Raw genomic sequence first — 19,406 nt, 5'->3', positions numbered from 1 at the left:
GTGACGAGATCTCAACCACGGTGCATTGCTCGAATAAAATGAACACCCCTGATTGTAAACTCCATATTTACAGTTTCTGAATCGGACACTGGGCTGGCAGGAGACTCGCAAGGTATGCAAGGACGAGGCGTCAATGTGTGTGCCATCCCTCAGATGGATGTTAAGCCGGGCATCCTGTCTGTTAGCATTAGTCGGTGGATGTTAAAGATCCCACAGTGTCCTTCATTAACAACATGTGAGCTTAGTGTCAGCATCCTGAACAAATTATAACTTATTGCCCTGACTACCACTGACAATGCAAAGGCAAATTAAGCAATGCATTCTCAGCCGTGGAGCTGCTTTGACAGCCCTGAACCTTCCTTCGGGCAAAGCACCTACAGGCAAGAAGATAATAATAATAATAAAGTACAACAAATGGACTCGTATAGATCCATGAGAGAGAGAGAGAGAGAGAGAGAGAGAGAGAGAGAGAGAGAGAGAGAGAGAGAGAGAGAGAGAGAGAGAGAGAGAGAGAGAGAGTCGGTAGAACAAATGGACTCGTATAGATCCACTGGAGAGAGAGAGAGAGAGAGAGAGAAACACAGAGAAAGAGAGAGAGAGAGAGAGAGAGAGAGAGAGAGAGAGAGAGAGAGAGAGAGAGAGAGAGAGAGAGAGAGAGAGAGACAGACAGACAGACAGACAGACAGACAGACAGACAGAGAGAGAGAGAGAGAGAGAGAGAGAGAGAGAGAGAGAGAGAGAGAGAGAGAGAGAGAGAGAGAGAGAGAGAGAGAGAGAGAGAGTCGGTAGAACAAATGGACTCGTATAGATCCACTGGAGAGAGAGAAGGTAGTGAAGTTCATGTTTTGGGCAATAACTATTGGAGTAAAAAGAGCTCCGACGAAGGGTTAACACCTTCAATGTCACCTCCTCCTTGTTTCCCACGACAGTTAGGATACTTCAATCAATGTTCTGTTGATTCCATCAAACACCACTTGTTACTGTGACAAGCAACCATTATACTACTTCTTTAACAGCCCAAACTCATGCCACTTTCATGTTGGTTGACCTAGACTCTAGAGGGCAGTTTGGAGAAAAGTGTTTCATGAGCCAACTGGCGAAGCTTGATGTCAAACTGAAGCAAATTTGGGTTAGAATTTGTAATTTTGACATGGTCCCGGCGATAACTCGCTCACTCTCCTTCAAAAGACAACGTAAGGATCTTTAACCTCCACCAACTCGCGTGAGCAGATGGGTCACCCAGGTGGACCTATAGTCCACCCGAGGGGACGCGGCGCACTTTGTGATGCAACACCCTCCCTGTGAAGCACAAATATGACATTTTAAGGTCGGGTCGGAAATCAAACCCAGACTATATAGGCCAAATGTAAGTGCACCACCACTGCACCATCCTCTATATACTGTAACAAGGATATCACGTAAATACAAAGATCCTCCTTATATCATTTCCTCCCCTGCACCATCCTCCACATCCTTGAATGTGATGTCAGCCGAGTGTGTTGTTCATCCATCCATCCATTGGGCCCATACTCTGTGCAGAGCGTTGGTGCTGCCCAAGCAGTCTCCATGGCTATTGGACACAATCCTGGACGGGTCACCACTCCGACGCAGGATACCAGCAAGTTGGCACTCATTTTGCCGACCTCGGAAGGATGGCAAGCAGAGTAAACCCCACCTGTTATTAATTCAACAGCAGAGTCGAATTTGAACTCAGGATCCTGAGATCCTAAGCCCACCACCCCAACCATGAAGCCAACACCAGAAATAGTGTGTTGTCACCATTACGAAATGACCTCCAAAGCGGTCACCGAGCTGTAATCATAAACGGATGTCCAGGCAAAGGTCCCCAGAGCCCACGTCTCAAGGATCGGGCAAACGACGACAGGTCCGGATGGGTGTCCCATCAAGAAACGTCTCTGATCTGTAACTATATATATATATATATATATATATATATATATGCATACATTTGTACATATCGTTAGTCAGGGAGTTGACACCTCGGCCAATGATCAGAACCAAAGTGGCTGCACAGTGTTTGGTAAAAAGCGACAGATTCAGTCTTATTTTCGTCAGTTTAAAAGTAAAACTCATTTTCCTGCTACGAGCATAAAACGTTTTGATGTTCCTGCATAAATATGCTTCGACATGGCGAGGAAATGCCTGTTGAAAGTAAATCTGTCTGGCACTCTCGAAGGAACTTTTAATTTGCCGTCATGCATCTTGCGTGTGCGTTGTAATAAGTTATTACCATAATCCAAATAATATCCCATCTCGAGTTCAACGCTCATGATGAATGCAATCATGGGGCCGTCAAGGGGGCTTTTAACGGGAAAGGTCTTGTAAATGAGGCCAGTGTGGTCAACTCCTACATTCGACCGAAAAAGGGAATTTGTACTTTGGCCAGGGGCAGTGAGATAACTCAGTTGCTGGCGTGGTTCTCATTGAGCTGCATGTCAGGATTCGATTCAGCAGAGTGAACCAAAAACTGTCGTCTTGATGCTGTGCCGGGAGGTATGTTGCCCATCAAATGGAATGTCACCCTAACAGCATGTCACCCATCGGATGGGAAGGTGTAAAGATGTCTGGCCTGTTCACAATAGGTTTATGCACGTTAAATAACTTGTAGTACTGTGGATGTTGCACAGGCATGATGGGCCAAATGGCTTTCCTCCTGGGTCTAATGAGTTTTCTCCCACTGTGCTGTACATCCCTTAGCATCCTCTGCACTGCAAATTGACAAGGTAATGTTTCACGTGAATGACCTTCTTCGGATATGAAGGCAAACAACACTGTACATGCCTGTAATGGCCTAAGGAGACATCTGTTAATTACACTGCAAGTCCTATACGATGGAACTTTCATATAAACATCCACCTCCTTCTCCCCACAACCTTCACCAATGTTTACTTTGTACCAGAGTGGCCACAACGTCCCTGTGCATGCAGTTAGAATTTCGTTGGAATTTATCTGTATGCTTCCCTCCATTCTCCGCACAAATTTTAATTTTTTTCTCCATGTTCTTCTGGACATCTTCTATGTTGAGGGTTGAAGGTCATAAAAGCAGCCCCTGACAGCTCTTTTGAGGTCTTCAACAGTCAAGAATCAGCTATCCTGCTATGTTCAGCTATCCTGCAACAAGATGGTGTACCAGCACATTATGCTCTCACAGTTAGAGAATATCTCGACGTCGAATTCAGTGGATGATGGATTGGACGTTGATCTGAGATAGTGTGGCCTCCTTGAAGTCCAGACTTAACAACATGTGACAACTGGCTCCGGGGCATTGCGAATGAGGAAATTTCTCATTTCCATCTAACAACAGTCAAAGACCTCAAAACAGCTTTCAGGGGCTGCTTTTATGACCTCCATCCGTCAACATGGAAGATGATGTCCAGAAGAACATGGAGAAAAATTCAAATTTGTGCAGAGAATGGAGGGAAGCAGTTCATGTCCACTGTACATGTACATGTCCCTTCCATTACCTCCCAATACTCTCTTCCATCGTCACTCTTCCAGATGCTCCCCTAACCTCCTCTGCTCTTTTAATAGTCTGCCTTCTCAATTGATCTCAACTTCATGAGTTTAGCCACCTCCTCCCTCCAGAACCAACTCCAGTGTGTATGCAAAAGGTAGATATGCACAAATTTGGCTTGAAATAAATTCAAATCTGAGTTTAATTACTGACGGAAAAGGATACGGTGACAAATTCTTTCAGAGGGGGCGTTAAACCACTATCCTATACACGAGCATTTCACTTGCGGACATTAAAGATCCCAGGACGGCCTTGAAGGAGTCGTACACATGATGTACCGGTCACCTGACCAAATTCCAAATTCTTACCTGAGCCGCACGCAGAGAGATATGGCGGCCATTGTCTTGAGCAATGTAGCTGCAGAACCAGGATGAGAGATGCTTCAATATGCTGAGATCTTCACCGAGAAGATAAACACACCATTGTCTCTGTTGTGGAGAAAGCCGGTCCACCGAAAATAGTTGGGAAGAGAGGTAAACATTAGCATTTTTAGTCCTATAATATAAACACACAATAAAAAGATGAAGAAGAAAGGAAACATTCCATGACAGAAATCTCCTGGACCAGATTAAACCCAAAATGAAAAATCAACAACCCCACGAAAGAGAACTATTCATTATCCTTCGAATCAAACAGAAAACAACAAAGAGTATAAACTATAAAGGAAATTAAAAATCACACCCGTGTCTGAAGGAAGCGGTTGAGTTTGGCATTTTTAATATGAAATAGGAAAAGCCTAGAAACGAATGAAACCCTTTAGAAATTCCCTGAAGAATTACTCGTGGGCCCGTTGGGACACACTGGACAAAATTTTTGTTGGTCTTCAAGGCCTTGTTGCATACCTGCCTGCTGTACTGCTTGGGCATTGGTTTGCCTTTCACCAAATCCAGATGGAATGGATAATCTTCGTCCTGATGAAGCATCACTTACATAGAAGGATAGAAGGATGGAAGGATGGAAGGACAGAAGGAAGGATGGAGGGAAGATGTTCTTGGGCCAGGGTGGAGATTATACATTTATTATTCTTGCCAAATGATACTATTACTCTTATTATTGTTGTTAATATTATTTGTATTAATTGATATATGGTTCCCGTTTGTTACAATGTTGTCATTATTTTATTTGTTTATTTATTAAATAGAATGCCATGCCATGGAAGGACCGATTGAGCTGACATTTACACCTTAACATGGCGTCCATTTAAAACATGGGACTACTTCCGGGTACTTTGTGGTTAATTAGACGAATCGACTCAGGAGATCGTGACGATAATTTTGGTGTCACATTCCACATGAAAATGCTCTAGTAGAACTCCACAAAAAACATGCCACACACACACACACACACACACACACACACACACACACACACACACACACACACACACACACACACACACACACACACACACACACACACACACACGACTCATCCATTACTGGAGTCTACAGAGTCTTCAGCGTTCTTTTGGCTCCTCATGGTCTTTTGGGTTCTCTGGCTGGGTCTTATGAGATGTTTGGGTCATCTGGGTCTTTTGGATCAGAGGGGATTTTTGGGTCCTCAGGGTATTTTGGGTCATCGGGGAATTTTGTGTCTTTTGGGTCCTCAGGGACTTTTGGGTAATTTGGGTCTTTCAGAACTTAAGGTGTCTTTGGGGACTTTAGGAGTCTCTTTGGTTTCTTGCGTGACTCTTTCTTACAGGATTATGGCAGCTCTGTCCTTCCTCAGATATGGTGACCAAAACTGTACAAAGTATTCTTGATGAGGCCCTCGTTAAATTCATATACAGTGTGAACACTACCTCTTTTGATTTGGAATTTATCCCCCTACAAATACAAATTAAAGCCCTGTGTGCTTTACCTATAGTTACCTGGCTTGTCCTATTTGCTTACCTCCCATATATATTACCACCCCCACATCCTTATCCTACGTGACAAGCTGAAATAATGCCCCTTGCATCATGTAATCTCTATTTTCATTATTCTTACCAAACTCCAACACCTTACCAAACCCTAACAGCTTACCAAACCCAACAGTGTGGCATGGAGCTCCATCTTCCATGAACAGTGTTGTTTTGACCATCTGGCCAGTGGAGAAGACAGGGAGAAGTCCATCCTCAAGGATAGAAATGTATATCGTAGTGTTGATGTTGCCAACACACTCCACAAGCTCTTACCGACCAGCACTCCAGATTGCTCCCCACACCATCACTGAAAAACCACCGTGTTTGACAGTTGGCTGCAATCGGTTCAAAGAGAACTCTTGACTGGGAAGTCTCCAGACCATACATGTCCAATGCCAGAAAATTGAGTAAAATGGGACTCACATGAAAAAAAAATGACAGTTTGCCAAAACTCCAAGGGTTTGTTGGCTATCTCGTCAACCCACTTCTTTCTCCTTTGAATGTTGGCTGGTCTAAGAAGAGGTTTTCTCCTCGCTGCTCTCCCATAGTAGCCCAGTTGATGAAGGTACCGCACGGCAGTTCTTGAGCTAACTTGGACCTCCTCTGCAACATCTCCCTGCCTTGCAACGGGGAGTTTTCTCAATGCACTGCTTGACAGCTCGAAGACACCTTTCTGAGGGCCAACATCGACCAGAACAGGAAGCTGTGGATTCATTGCCTTCGCTGGTGAATTGCACGATCACCCGATTGACCGTAGAAAGCGGAATGCCAAGGTTCTCAGCTATCTGATGCTGGCTGACTCCACATTCCGAACGGCCAACAATTCATCCTCTGTAAAAATCGGAGTTTTTGTGCTCCCTCCCTGGGTTCAAGGCATAGTTAATTGTCGTAAAAGACCCAGGAACTCGTTTCTACAAAGAAATACTCGAATATTAGTACAAATCCCTGAGAAAAACTGTTATACAGATGAAATGAAGAAATTTAAGGTGTCTATTTACTTCTGTCATGTCTCTGTACATGTGTCGTGATAACAATGTCTGTGAGAGCGTCTCATAAAAAGGCAAATGAGCTGTCTGCGTTTTTAGCTTATCTGCAATTCGAATTCCAGATAAGGTATTGTCATCGTGGACCATCCGTCCGTCCGTCTGTCTCCTTTTTCGACTTCTCTCGCCAAACCGCTGGGCCAACCGGCTGAAACTTGGCAGCAGCATTCCGCTCTTGACTAGTAACGGGGATTGCAAAGCTCATTGCGGTCGCACGGCATTGAGTAGGTCAAAATGGCCGACTTTGGAAATGTCTTCAAAATTTTTCTTCTCCAGACGCACCAGTCAGAATGCTACCATATTTGGGTTACAGCATTAGGACAGGGCCCTGATGTTAAGTTGTGGAGGCCATGCTGATAATGTGACCGGAAGTGTGTCAAAATGGCCGACCGTAAATTTTTGGGAAAAGTGCGTAAGTTTCTTCAAAAATCATATTCTGCAGACCCACCAGTCAGAATGCTACCAAACTTTGGTTACATTAGGACATGGCCCAGATAAGCTACAGGTATAGTGGTCTTATTTTTTCACTCATCACCTTTCAACCATGTTCACCTCCACCCACCCCCCAGAATTTTTTTTATTTCAAATAACAATTATAATATATTATTATTTTAATAACAATCAATATTTGTCATATTATATGTGTGTATAAATAACCTGGTGATGCTTGTTTTTCCCCCACTGTTCTCATCCCCCCTTCTCCACACGCACATTCCGACTCCCAGTGAATTTACAGAGTGTTTCAAAAAGGATAATGCAACTTTAAATGTTTATTTACAAAGAAAGGGAAACCTCAGTAACGTGAACCAAACATTTCTTGAAAGCTTACGACATGGTGTTTTCCATCACTGGTTGTTATTGCAGTAAGTCACTGCTCGAGTTAGTGAGAGCTCAAGGTCTGAAATTGGCATTTATGCAAAATCCTTGTAATTGACGTTCTCGAGGTGTGCCCCTCCACGGTTCAGACAGGCATTGATCCTGACTCCAATGTTCTGTCCAACTTTCCTGTATGTCTCATGTGGTACTGCCTGAAGGTAGTCTGACACCTCCTGCTTCAGATCATCCAGTGGTGTGGCAGGGCGGTTGGCATATACAGAGCCCTTGGCAGCCCCTCCAGAACCAGTAGTCCAGAGAGTTCAAGTCTGGGCTATGGAGTGCCCAGTCATGAGCAGTACCCAGAGCAGCAAGGCAGTTTCTGAAGAGCTGCTGCAGGAAAGTGATGGTGTCACCAGCTGTATGCGGGGGTGCACCATCCTGCATAAACCAGGTCATGTTGAGCTGGTTTGCAGTGACCTTTTTGGCTTGATCATTATGGAACTTCTGGAGCATGGCCTGGTAGTGCTCACCATTGATTGTCACCATCCTGCTGTTGTCATTCTCAAACCAGTATGGCCCTAGCATTCCCCATCTGGCTTTGAAGGCACAGAAACATGTGACCTTCGGCCCTTTCAGGTACCACTCAGTCATCTTCTCAAGGTGGTTCTGTCCCCCAGAAAATGTTGTTGTAGTTGTTGATGGCAACGTTAAAGTGGAAATGAGCTTCCTCACTGAACCAGATCAGGTTGTTCCAGTTTGGGTACAGCTCCATCCTGTCACTGAGCCAATTGCACATACCAAGTCTCCTTTTCATGTCATCTTGACTCAGTTTATGCCGAATAGAGATGTATGGGAAAAGCTTCAGTTCCTTAGTGAGGATACGCTAGACTGATGTTGGTTTGATGCCTAATTCCCAGGAGCGCTGGCGGTGGGACTTCTTGGGACTGTCCACTGCAGAATCCTGCATGGCTTCGATGTTGCCTTGGCTCTTGGTTACTGATGCTGGCCTGCCACTATTGCCTTTGCTCTTGGTTACTGATGCTGGCCTGCCACTATTGCCTTTGCTCTTGTTGTGCACTGTACCCTTTTGCTCAAAATGTTTCACAATATGTTGAATGCCACAATTTGTGGGTCCATCATGTGTTCTGAGGTCGTATTCCCGGCAGAACCTCTGGCGGGTGTCTACGTATGATTTTGTCTCATACCACAAAGCCACCACTTTTGTCTTCTGCTTCACTGGCAATGGCATAGTTGAGCTACCGAGTTAGAAATAACAGGGAACAAATACCACGATAACACCACCAAATCCTGGAAAGGAAAACGGTAGAGGTCAAAAAACAAAGAAATGGAAGGAAGTCAAAGTTGTATCAATCTTTTTTAAACACCCTGTAAGTTGATAAACTGTTAAATTCAATTGATATGTAGATTATAGCGCAGACTTTATGGGCCGAATGGCTTCTTCCTGCATCTAATTTCCTTGTGTGTCCTTGTGCAGTTTAACTAATAACGTTCTGTGCACCTTCTCATGATATCACTGATCCCTTTTCATTGCCTTTTCCACCAATCTGCACCATCAATGATAATGGTTAGGGTTAGGTGCATGGTTCGAAAGTGATTGAACAGATACAAGTCCTGCTCATTCCCAACACACATCCCATCATCTTTGGAGCCCGAATCCGCATCCTTCTCCTGCGCTGCTACTGCTAATGGAGCCACAAACTGTTAATTCATGTCAACATCACTTTCATTAATTTCTGAAACTTTATTATAATAAGCCATCACTACTGATGTCTGTCTCTGTCTGTCTCTTTCCTTTCAGGTTCCTGGACCTGGCCAATGACTGGTCTCTGCACACATGAGCCGCACACCTGCAATTTTAACTGCAGATTATGCTGTATCTATTTCTGCTGTTGTGTACAAATCTTATGGATGATTCCATTGAACTGAAAAGTGCAAACAGGGATCAATAATTAGTCTTCTGCCAAGTTTTCAAACTGTGCTCCGACCAGACCTGGATAAAGAAGTCCAACTAAATATTAATCGTCAATCTAGTTGCCAAAACATCACCAGAGTGCATCTTTTCCATTATGTTCATTGATTCTGAGCTAGTTATGCTTTCAACACCATCCTTAATCGTATGGTAAGGCAATGCACCACTTCAAGGCGATTTAGTTGAGAGATCCGCTGTGGTTCTAAAATTTAAATTGCACCTTACTTGACAAAGAAGCCACGAAGAAGGGACTTTACGAAATGGCACAGCAATTTCATCCCGTATTAGTGGCGTAATCCATCCCAGAATGTTTGGTGCGTGTGTGCAGAAACCCCAGGAAATGGCTGTCTTTGGGGCAACATAAAATATATCTGGTGTGCGAGATAAGGATTGTTACCTTAAATGGCTCACAAAGCTTCTAAAAGAAGCCAAAAAATCCTTGGAAACGTTCCTGCGACAAATGGGTGTCCCTCTGCACAATGAAAGAGTTGGAGAACTTGATGAACTCACCCAAAAAGCTGATAGCTGCCCGCACTGCAAACTCCCGAGGACATGGACTGATGGAAGGCCTGGGGACGGGCTGTGGACGCAGCGTTGTACCCGACCTCCCCAATAATCTCTTTCAGTGAGAGAAGGGTGTATCTGGGGCTTGTCGATGTGCATGGTAAGTTCAAAATGATTATATTTATGATTAATCATGTTTGGAAAGAGGGGGTTGGGAAGTAGGAGTGGGAGCTGTATGAGTTGTGAGGGCTGTTATAAATATATTGTTTGTTTGGTTTTGGGGCACCAGATAGATTATATGAGATTTTTTCATCTATTGGTAAAAGGAGAAGCATTCGTCAGTGTGTGTGTGTGTGTGTGTGTGTGTGTGTGTGTGTGTGTGTGTGTGTGTGTGTGTGTGTGTGTGTGTGTGTGTGTGTGTGTGTGTGTGTGTGTGTGTGTGGGGGGGTGGTATCCACTGATGCCGCTCGCTTATACGAACAGGAAATGGTACAAACGCAAAACCTTTCATCCACGGATATTTCTCGTACCGTATTCCTCCATTTCCGTAAGTCCGATTTGCATTCAGGAACATAACAATTCTGGTCAACCATTTGGAAATTTCCACTCCTTCATTTAAATGCTGAGAATTATGTTTAAAAGACCATTTGAATCACAGATTTCGTGCTAGTAATGGCCAGTTAAAAGTGCCCGGTGAGCAGAACCGAATCCGTGAACACACAGACAGCGCATAAGCAAAAAGTCTCATTTATCGTTCATACGTCACTTTGAAAGTCCCGGATATTGTGTGGAATTTTCAACATCTGACTCAATCGAATTTGCGGCACATGGAAATTGCACTTCAAAAAACTTCAAATTTTTTTTGTGACGCACATAGATTGTAAGTTACATTGCACCGACGTGCGTTCACTTTAGTGTAGCTCTCACCGTAAAACTTTGCACTCAAACTGCATGGAATTTGGGAACAAATGTGTGGAGGCTGAAAGTCACTCAAATATGTCAATGAACCATCCTCGCATATTTAGCATCTATATAAAGTCTTTTAAATCAGATTTTTGTCCATCCACACTCACTTTTACTTTTGTATTTTGAGCATTGAAGTGGGCATTCGTAGGAGATATGACTGATTGAATCATTTGACAAAGATCTGTGTTCTTTGATGTAGTTATGCTTTTGCTGACACCTCCTGAAGACTGTGAAAGAACTTCATCAATTTCTAACACAGTATTGGAATTGTCCTCTTTTCATTCTCCGTTATATGCGCCGTCCATGACTCAGAACGCTGTTTATCATCAATGATAAAATCGAACCCATACTTATACCCAACTCTTCGTCACAGAGATTTCATCTCAATCCCATATATGTTAACTTGGTGGTGTGAATTAAAACCAAAATTATCCATTAAATAAGTGGGTTCACTCTCTGCTCTAAATACCAATTTGCAGGCAGATATTTTCGAATTACACCCAAAATACCAATTAGGAGGTGGCTGAGTTTGAATCCCATGCCTGAAAACGATGTCACAATTTGGGAGTGTGCACGTCCGTAGAGGGTCAAATGACTTTCCCAGCGATGACCCAAATCAGTGGTCCATCTCCTGCTCATTGAGGTCACATGTGTCCTATTAGAAATCCATTTTGTGCTACCCTCCCCATATCTAAACTCAATGTTCCCCTCCTGTTTTTTTTGACAGCATTATTTTCTCACTCGAGTCTGTTGTCTTGAGCTTTGAGCTGATCCCCGAGGGATTTTAAGTCTGCTGCTTATATCTCCAGCTCAACACCTCTGCTATTCCCACTATTGGGCTGCACTACACCCATCCAGCCCATTTCCTACTGTTCTGCATTTCCTATCGCGGTGTGGTGATTTACACATGGTTGTCGTTCCAAAGTTCCTCCAACTCCATTTTGTCTGTTGATCCACTTCCCTCTGTTGTTACGCGCTCCTCCATGAGCGTCAATCACCATCATCAATAATCATTTATCCCCTTTCGGTCCACTGCAGGACAAAGGTGTAAGCATTATTGTTCCAAACCTTCTCTTGACCAGGTATTACCACCATTGTAGTCTCTCAGCTCATCCCTCCCTCCCTTACTAGACCTTTCTTTATTTCATTTTCCATCTCGAGGTGTCCATATTTTGTTTCACTGTCTTTCTTCTCTCAGCATTGCATGTCCTGTCCATTTATTCAGTCTTTTCCCTTTAATATATAATGTTTTTTTCCCCTAACAACAAGGACAACAAGGAAATCCAACACAAGTGGAGGCCATTCAGCCAATCATGCCTGTGCAAAAACCATACCAACCCAGGATCCTTTCCATATTTCCATCCTTTCCACTCACACACACACACACACACACACACACACTCACCCACACTCACACACACACACACACACACACACACACACACACACACACACACACACACACACACACCAAGGGGTTACATATACCACTTTCCATATTTCATTGAGTATTTGCCAGTCTTATTTCCATTTATTATGTCAAACTCAAATTTTCACTGGCATATTACATCCGGTAAAATAGATTGGTTGAAAACCTTTCATTTTACACTGAATGGAAGATTGCTCTTCAATATCAAGTGATATTTCCATAAGAAATGCATCCTTGTTACATATATATATATATATATATATATATATATATATATATATATATATATATATATATATATATATATATATATATATATATATATATATATATATACACACACATATATACATGTATATATATATATATTTTTTTTTTTTACATCTCCCATGCTGTTCGAATCGAAGAAGCTGCATAAAGCAACTAAGAAGGCCTACCCAAGGTAAGCACTTTGCTGTTTCAAACCCTTCCCAGAGTTCCTCCACAGCTATGAAGATATTCACAAAAAGTACACACATGAGAATCCCAATGCTACCCCCCCCCCACCACCGCCTCAGCTTCCGGGCCAGTTTCATCACTTATTGGTGAATCAGTGATGAAACCAGTCTGGCAGCTGAGGTACGGCAGCTGAGGGGGTGTGTCGCATTGGGATTCTCATATGTGTACTATTTGTGAATGCCTTTATAGCTGTGGAGGATCTCTGGGAAGGGTTTGAAACAGCAATGGGCTTGCCTTACGTCACCTTTCATGGTTGCTTTATGCAGCTTCATCAACTGGAAAAGCACAGGAGGTGTCAATTTATTTATATAATCCTAGCCACCTGGGTTTAGTTGATTCGGTGAGAGCTGATTGGCTATTCCCTCCATTCACAGGTGAGAGATGTGGGTGGGTCTTTCATTTGTATATATATATATATACACATACATATACATATAATTTTTTTTCTCATTGTTATTATTTATTTATTTATTTATTTATATACAGGATAGTCTCTGATGGGCTGCAATATCTTGATCCAGGTACACTATGTATGATTATCCATGATTTCAATCTTTTCTCTTTATTTTTACTTTTCTTACTGTTGATACCTGGTTTTTCATTTTCTTTGATTTCAATTTTTGTTTTTATTTATTTGCTGCTTTTATCCAGTTCTTCGAGGATTTCCTAAATTTGCAAGATTAAATGAGTATCATCTCAACAGTATAAAAGGTGGATGATTCACGTGTTCCCCATTGATGTTTATTTCCTTGCCAGTTCAATCGATCTCCATAAATACTTTTACAGACTTGCTGGGAAGTGTGTTGAAGATAGTCTCCCAAACAGACTCCCTTTATAATATAAATCAAAATACTTTCTGTCAATCTGGTAGCTGAATAGTCTTAACAAGTGATTTTTTTTGTTTTACAAGATCGAGTCTCATGGGAGAGCAAGGTGAAGGAAGGTATGAGACTGCCCTTAGGGCAGTGGAGCAATTCTTGGACACAATAATAAAGGGAATGTACAAACAGAAACATTGGAGGAAATAGAGGGAAGGAAACACTGCAACCAGCAAGTAAGAGTAAATGGGGGTAATAAAGATTTTGGATAGGGAAGGGAGATCACTTGAAATAGCGGTGCATCGCCTGCTTAAAGGCCTCGAGAGGAGTGGGATAGCAGAGCATGTTGAAGTTAGTTCCACATACAGATGAAGGAAGCAATGAAAGAGTGGACATGTACAAGGTGTAATCCTGTTTTAGTTGATCTTTGAATCCCTTGAATATGTTCAGTAAATGGTGGCTATCTACCATATAAAACAAAATATGTGTTTGTGTATTTGTTTGTGTGATTTCTGTCCCCCTTCAGAAGGATGATTTAAGAAGTGTTTTAAAGGCCAATCTTTTAGCATGACTGCATGTTCACTATGGTCTATTTTTTTCAGGATAAAAGACACTCGAAAAGCATTTTTCATAAAATAGTAATGATGTCTCTTCTTTTGGAAATGCAACCAGGCCTCAATAGTGGTGTACAGAAGCGTTAAAAAAACTAATAATAAACACAAGGCACAGGGAGGTGAAATTCGCTGCATGTGATGCATCACGCATACAGAGTAAAACAAGTGTTCAATTACATACGTGCAATGTCTAATAAATAAGGAAGATATCAGCACACCTGACGCGAGGCCGAGGCTTCTGGCTTTGACACGCTCACGAAGCTGTACCTTTGACATGAAAGGTCCCAGATGATAAAACAAAATAGGGTAACATTTTTACATGCAGTGTTTAAAAATAACACTTTTTCTTGTGACAAAACATCATATCCTCCAGTCCTTGAATATTTCGAATAAAATAATTCCAACCCGTCATTTTTGATGGACTTTTATACGAGTTCTTTCATAAATTCCTCACCATTCTCTGCCGGGTTGCTATTTACGAAGAAACCTACTCCTTCCTGAATCACTCTGGTTTTGTATGTGTGTACAGTGTATGTATATATGTAGTGTGTATGTATGTATGTCCTTTACAGAACAGCACATTTCCATTCTTTAGTTGTGTTTATTCTTCTTCCGTTTGTCTTGTCACCACATAGTCCTACAATTAATTTAAAACTTTTTTTTTAATGTAAAAGGCTGTAGGGATGTTCCTCCAAAAAGTATGTCAACAAGGTAGGGATGGTCATGAGAAATGTTGACATGGTAAGTGACCCATATTTTGCGGGTTTGACCCGTTTTAGTATCGTTAAAACGTGTTGGATTCAAAGTACAAACAATTTCAAAAACATGATGTTTAGCTTCTATTCCACTCACAGGGATTCACACACAGTTACAGATCTGTAGTGATCTCTATCCAATATGCAAGGTATCACTCTAGTCTAACTCTAATGGCTGAGTGATGTCATGCGCTTGAACCAACCGACCAATTCCTTCAATCCTCATCTGCACACATTACTTCCTCTCCTCTACCATTTGTCCTCATCCCTAATCAATCAGGAGGCCTATTTGCTTTCAAATTCGCTCTTCGAGTTCTTACTGTGGTATTTATCGGTACTTTCGAGTATTTTGAATGGTAGGGTTCGATTCGGATTGTTTTCATTCACAGGGTGTCCACAAATTACCGTTCCATATTCAGACCGTGATTTAAAAAAAAGATGGATGAAATGGGGTACAATGAAGGAGTTTGATGCTTGTGAATGAACAAACACGTCTCAAAGTTTTATTGTCAAGATTTGTTAAGATGATCTACTAGCATTCATCACAATTAATCATCACTTGGTCTCTATAAACCAGGTAACACTGCTCTTTATTGTGGGGACGCTATTTACAGTGAATGTGATGTCACGCATCACAGAGGACAACTAGAAATGAAAAAAATAAAATAAAACTTTGAGAAATTGTTGTGTTTTTTCTTCGGTGTTATATTCTTTCCAAATATGTTGTTGTTGTTGTTTAATTTCGAGATGTTGAGAGTTTGGGAGAAAGATGATGATGCAAGGGGGGGGGGGGGCATGTGGAACGTGAGGGAGACGTCATCTTGACGGAATCAGAGATATATGAAGGTGACGTTCTGCGGAATAAATGGACTTGAGCCTTGCAATCAATCGCAGTTTAGCGTCTGTCGAACAACATAACAGAAATATTCTTTGTTTGAGAAATGTTATGTATGTATGTATGTATGTATGTACAGTGTGTGTATGTATGTATGTATGTACAGTGTGTGTATGTGTGTATGTATGTATGTATGTATGTACAGTGTGTGTATGTATGTATGTATGTATGTATGTATTAGAGTATGTAAGTATGTATGTATGTACAGTGTGTATGTATGTGTATGTATGTACGTACGTATGTACAGTGTGTATGTATGTGTGTACATTGTGTATGTATGGATGGATGTATATATGTACGTATGTACAGTGTGTGTATGTATGTACAGTATGTAAGTATGTATGTATGTACGTTGTCTTACTTGGAACCTCCTTATCATTACTGAAGAGTCAACATATCGAATAGCGTTTTTACCACTTTTGGTTAACCCTCTGCGTGCTGCATTGTTTATAGCTGCACGGTTCCCTGTTGCGAATTAATTTATTTTATTTTTTTCATCGGGCTGTGAATTTCAAGCGGTATTTGCAGAAAAACACAACTTGGATGTCAAGTTAGAGTTAGACGAATAACCAAAATTAAAATAAAAAAAACTTTAAATTTTTTTTATCTCGTCACAAATCTGCGACCCCGGCACGCAAAGGGTTAATAAAAAAAAAACCCTGCTTTTGATTCCTCCCAACCCGTTTTTCATTGCCTTCAACTTGCCATGTATGGAAATGATTATGTGAAACCATCCCTACATCTTTCTTTGAATAATGGGTGTCCCTAGAAAAGGCACTGTGTGTGTGTGTGTGTGTGTGTGTGTGTGTGTGTGTGTGTGTGTGTGTGTGTGTGTGTGTGTGTGTGTGTGTGTGTGTGTGTGTGTGTGTGTGTGTGTGTGTGTGTGTGTGTGTGTGTGTGTGTGTGCACTGTAGTGCAAATTTTATTGACATGTTGACATTGTAATGGTTCTGTACATACTTTATAGACGATCTAACATTCTAAACAGTACGTACTTTATCGAAATATGTGTGTATTGTTGCTGTCGATTGGCCCCATGCCTGCCCTACACGAACACGGCAGCAGTGCGGAGACAACCGATTGACCTCCTGGGAGTGAATCAGAATACATCGGATATGAAGTCCACCGACTTTCTGATAATTTTCTTCCACCGGTAACCACACCCATGTCAGTCTGATTGGCCTTTGGGCAAATGTGTCTGATGGCTCCGCCCCAATCAGGCTGATTGACAGTCATAGTCCCGCCCACCCCTCTGATCTCTTCCCATTATTTTACCAAGGAATGCAGTTTCACATACTTTTCATGGAATCCTTTCAAGATATTAAAATTTCGATCAGTTTGCACCTTCCCACTATAAAATGCAGTTGATTGATGTTTAAACCAAGTTAGTAGCTTAAATCCATTTTGGGTTAGTCTGTCCGAAAAGAATAAGAAGAATGACAAACAAGCACATTAGGATCTCTCATTTTTCGAGTTCAGCAATGAAGTCCCAAAGTTTAATGAGTGTTATTTGATGGGGAATTCTCCGCAGATGCTGGTCGGCAACTTATAGGATAATAAGTTTTATCTCGTTAGATTATTTTGAAGATTTATGTTGTATTGAGCCAATGGAGTGTCTGGGCCATCCCTACATAAGAAGTCACGTGTCTTCTTGAAAGTCAACCGACTTCTTGATATCCCAAAGTATTTTGAATAATTTATTGTCCAGTTATATTTGCCAATGATCATCCATTGGAGTTTGTTCATTATATGAAAGGACCTCAGGTCATTTTACAATGGTGGTCTTTCATCAAGCAGAAATTCAAGGTAGCTCCTGCCCGTCTGCATACTAAGCCACCACCATGGCCCTAGGGTTGAGGGCTTCCATATACATTTCTCCCCTTTATATAATGATGGCAGTAGCCGTCTAGTCTTTTTCATGCTGGATAAAGGTCATATCCTTAAATGCTGTTTCAGTGAGAGTTGTGAAAGTGTCCTGGATGGCCATTGACTGATGCAACCTCATCCTATCATTGATGTAGCTATATTTTAGTCCCGCCATGTGTCCATGCACCCTTCTCATCAGGTTAGCCTGGTGGGGGAGCCAATTTAGTCGCTGACCACCTGACACCATCGTAAGGAGTACTGGGATAAAGATTGCCAATAACATCTGTAGTTTTATAGACCATGCTGACCTGACACTTGACCCTCTGTACATTAAACCTGTATTTTAAAACATTGATGCTTTGTTTGGCTGTAAACCAGCACTTAAGCAGGCAAAAGAGAGGAGAAAAGTAAAATGCTCGGTTTCCCCAACAAAATGCAAGATGCTCAATTCGAGCAAAACATTACTCTGGAATACAGGACAAAGACTCTGTCTTCAGAGACATGAAGGAGGTAAATCTGTATCGAGGAAACATCTTCACCAAGGCTGTCACCTCAGGCAGTACCTGGTCAGCCTCCTCAGTGTGGGTGGCTGCACACGGACGCACCCTGATCAGAGGTCGTCATCCTGCTACTCCAGCTTTGTCTCCACTTGGTTGCCATCTGCACATCAGCCCAATGCACTCTGATATATATCTATATATCTCTCTCTCTCTCTCTCTCTCTCTCTCTCTCTCTCTCTCTCTCTCTCTCTCTCTCTCTCTCTCTCTCTCTCTCTCTCTCTCTCTCTCTCTCTCTCTCTCTCTCTCTCTCTCTCTCTCTCTCTCTCTCTCTCTCTCTCTCTCTCTCTCTCTCTCTCTCTCTCTCTCTCTCTCTCTCTCTCTCTCTCTCTCTCTCTCTCTCTCTCTCTCTCTCTCTCTCTCTCTCTCTCTCTCTCTCTCTCTCTATCTCTATCTCTATCTCTATCTCTATCTCTATCTCTATCTCTATCTCTATCTCTATCTCTATCTCTATCTCTATCTCTATCTCTATCTCTATCTCTATCTCTATCTCTATCTCTATCTCTATCTCTATCTCTATCTCTATCTCTATCTCTATCTCTATCTCTATCTCTATCTCTATCTCTATCTCTATCTCTATCTCTATCTCTATCTCTATCTCTATCTCTATCTCTATCTCTATCTCTATCTCTATCTCTATCTCTATCTCTATCTCTATCTCTATCTCTATCTCTATCTCTATCTCTATCTCTATCTCTATCTCTATCTCTCTCTATCTCTCTCTCTCTCTCTCTCTCATTTATTTTCTTTTCTGACAGCAAAATAGCTGACCCAAAATCAGGCCTTTAGTGCTTTTTGTGCCAGGCAATTGGAAAGTGAAATCTTGCCACAACAATATGGTTCTTTTGTGCTTGATCTCTAGAACTCTCCAGGGCTTACATCATATACCTGTGACTGAGATCATTGGAATGTCCAAGGTAACTCAGAGCTGCCAACACATCTGCTTGTAACTAACTCAAAATAGGTTGCAATTGACTTTTCAAGAAGAAATGTTTTCCCCATCTGGTTGAAATGAAGGGCACATTTCACATTTTAAACTGAAGTATCTTCCATACATTAAAGGCATGGTAACATCTAAAGGAAAAAAGAGACAAAAAAGCCCACTATGATCCAGGTAACAAATAAAGCAAATTCTATAAAGTAAAATCTATGTCTACATTGTACATATAAAAAAATATATATATAAATCACATCACACTGATAACGTATAGCTCGCT

Source organism: Eptatretus burgeri, chromosome 7 (genome assembly GCF_056783735.1).
Source record: "Eptatretus burgeri isolate ZD-2024b chromosome 7, Ebu_testis_v1, whole genome shotgun sequence".
Classification (NCBI taxonomy): domain Eukaryota; kingdom Metazoa; phylum Chordata; class Myxini; order Myxiniformes; family Myxinidae; genus Eptatretus; species Eptatretus burgeri.
This window is presented reverse-complemented; position numbering follows the sequence as displayed.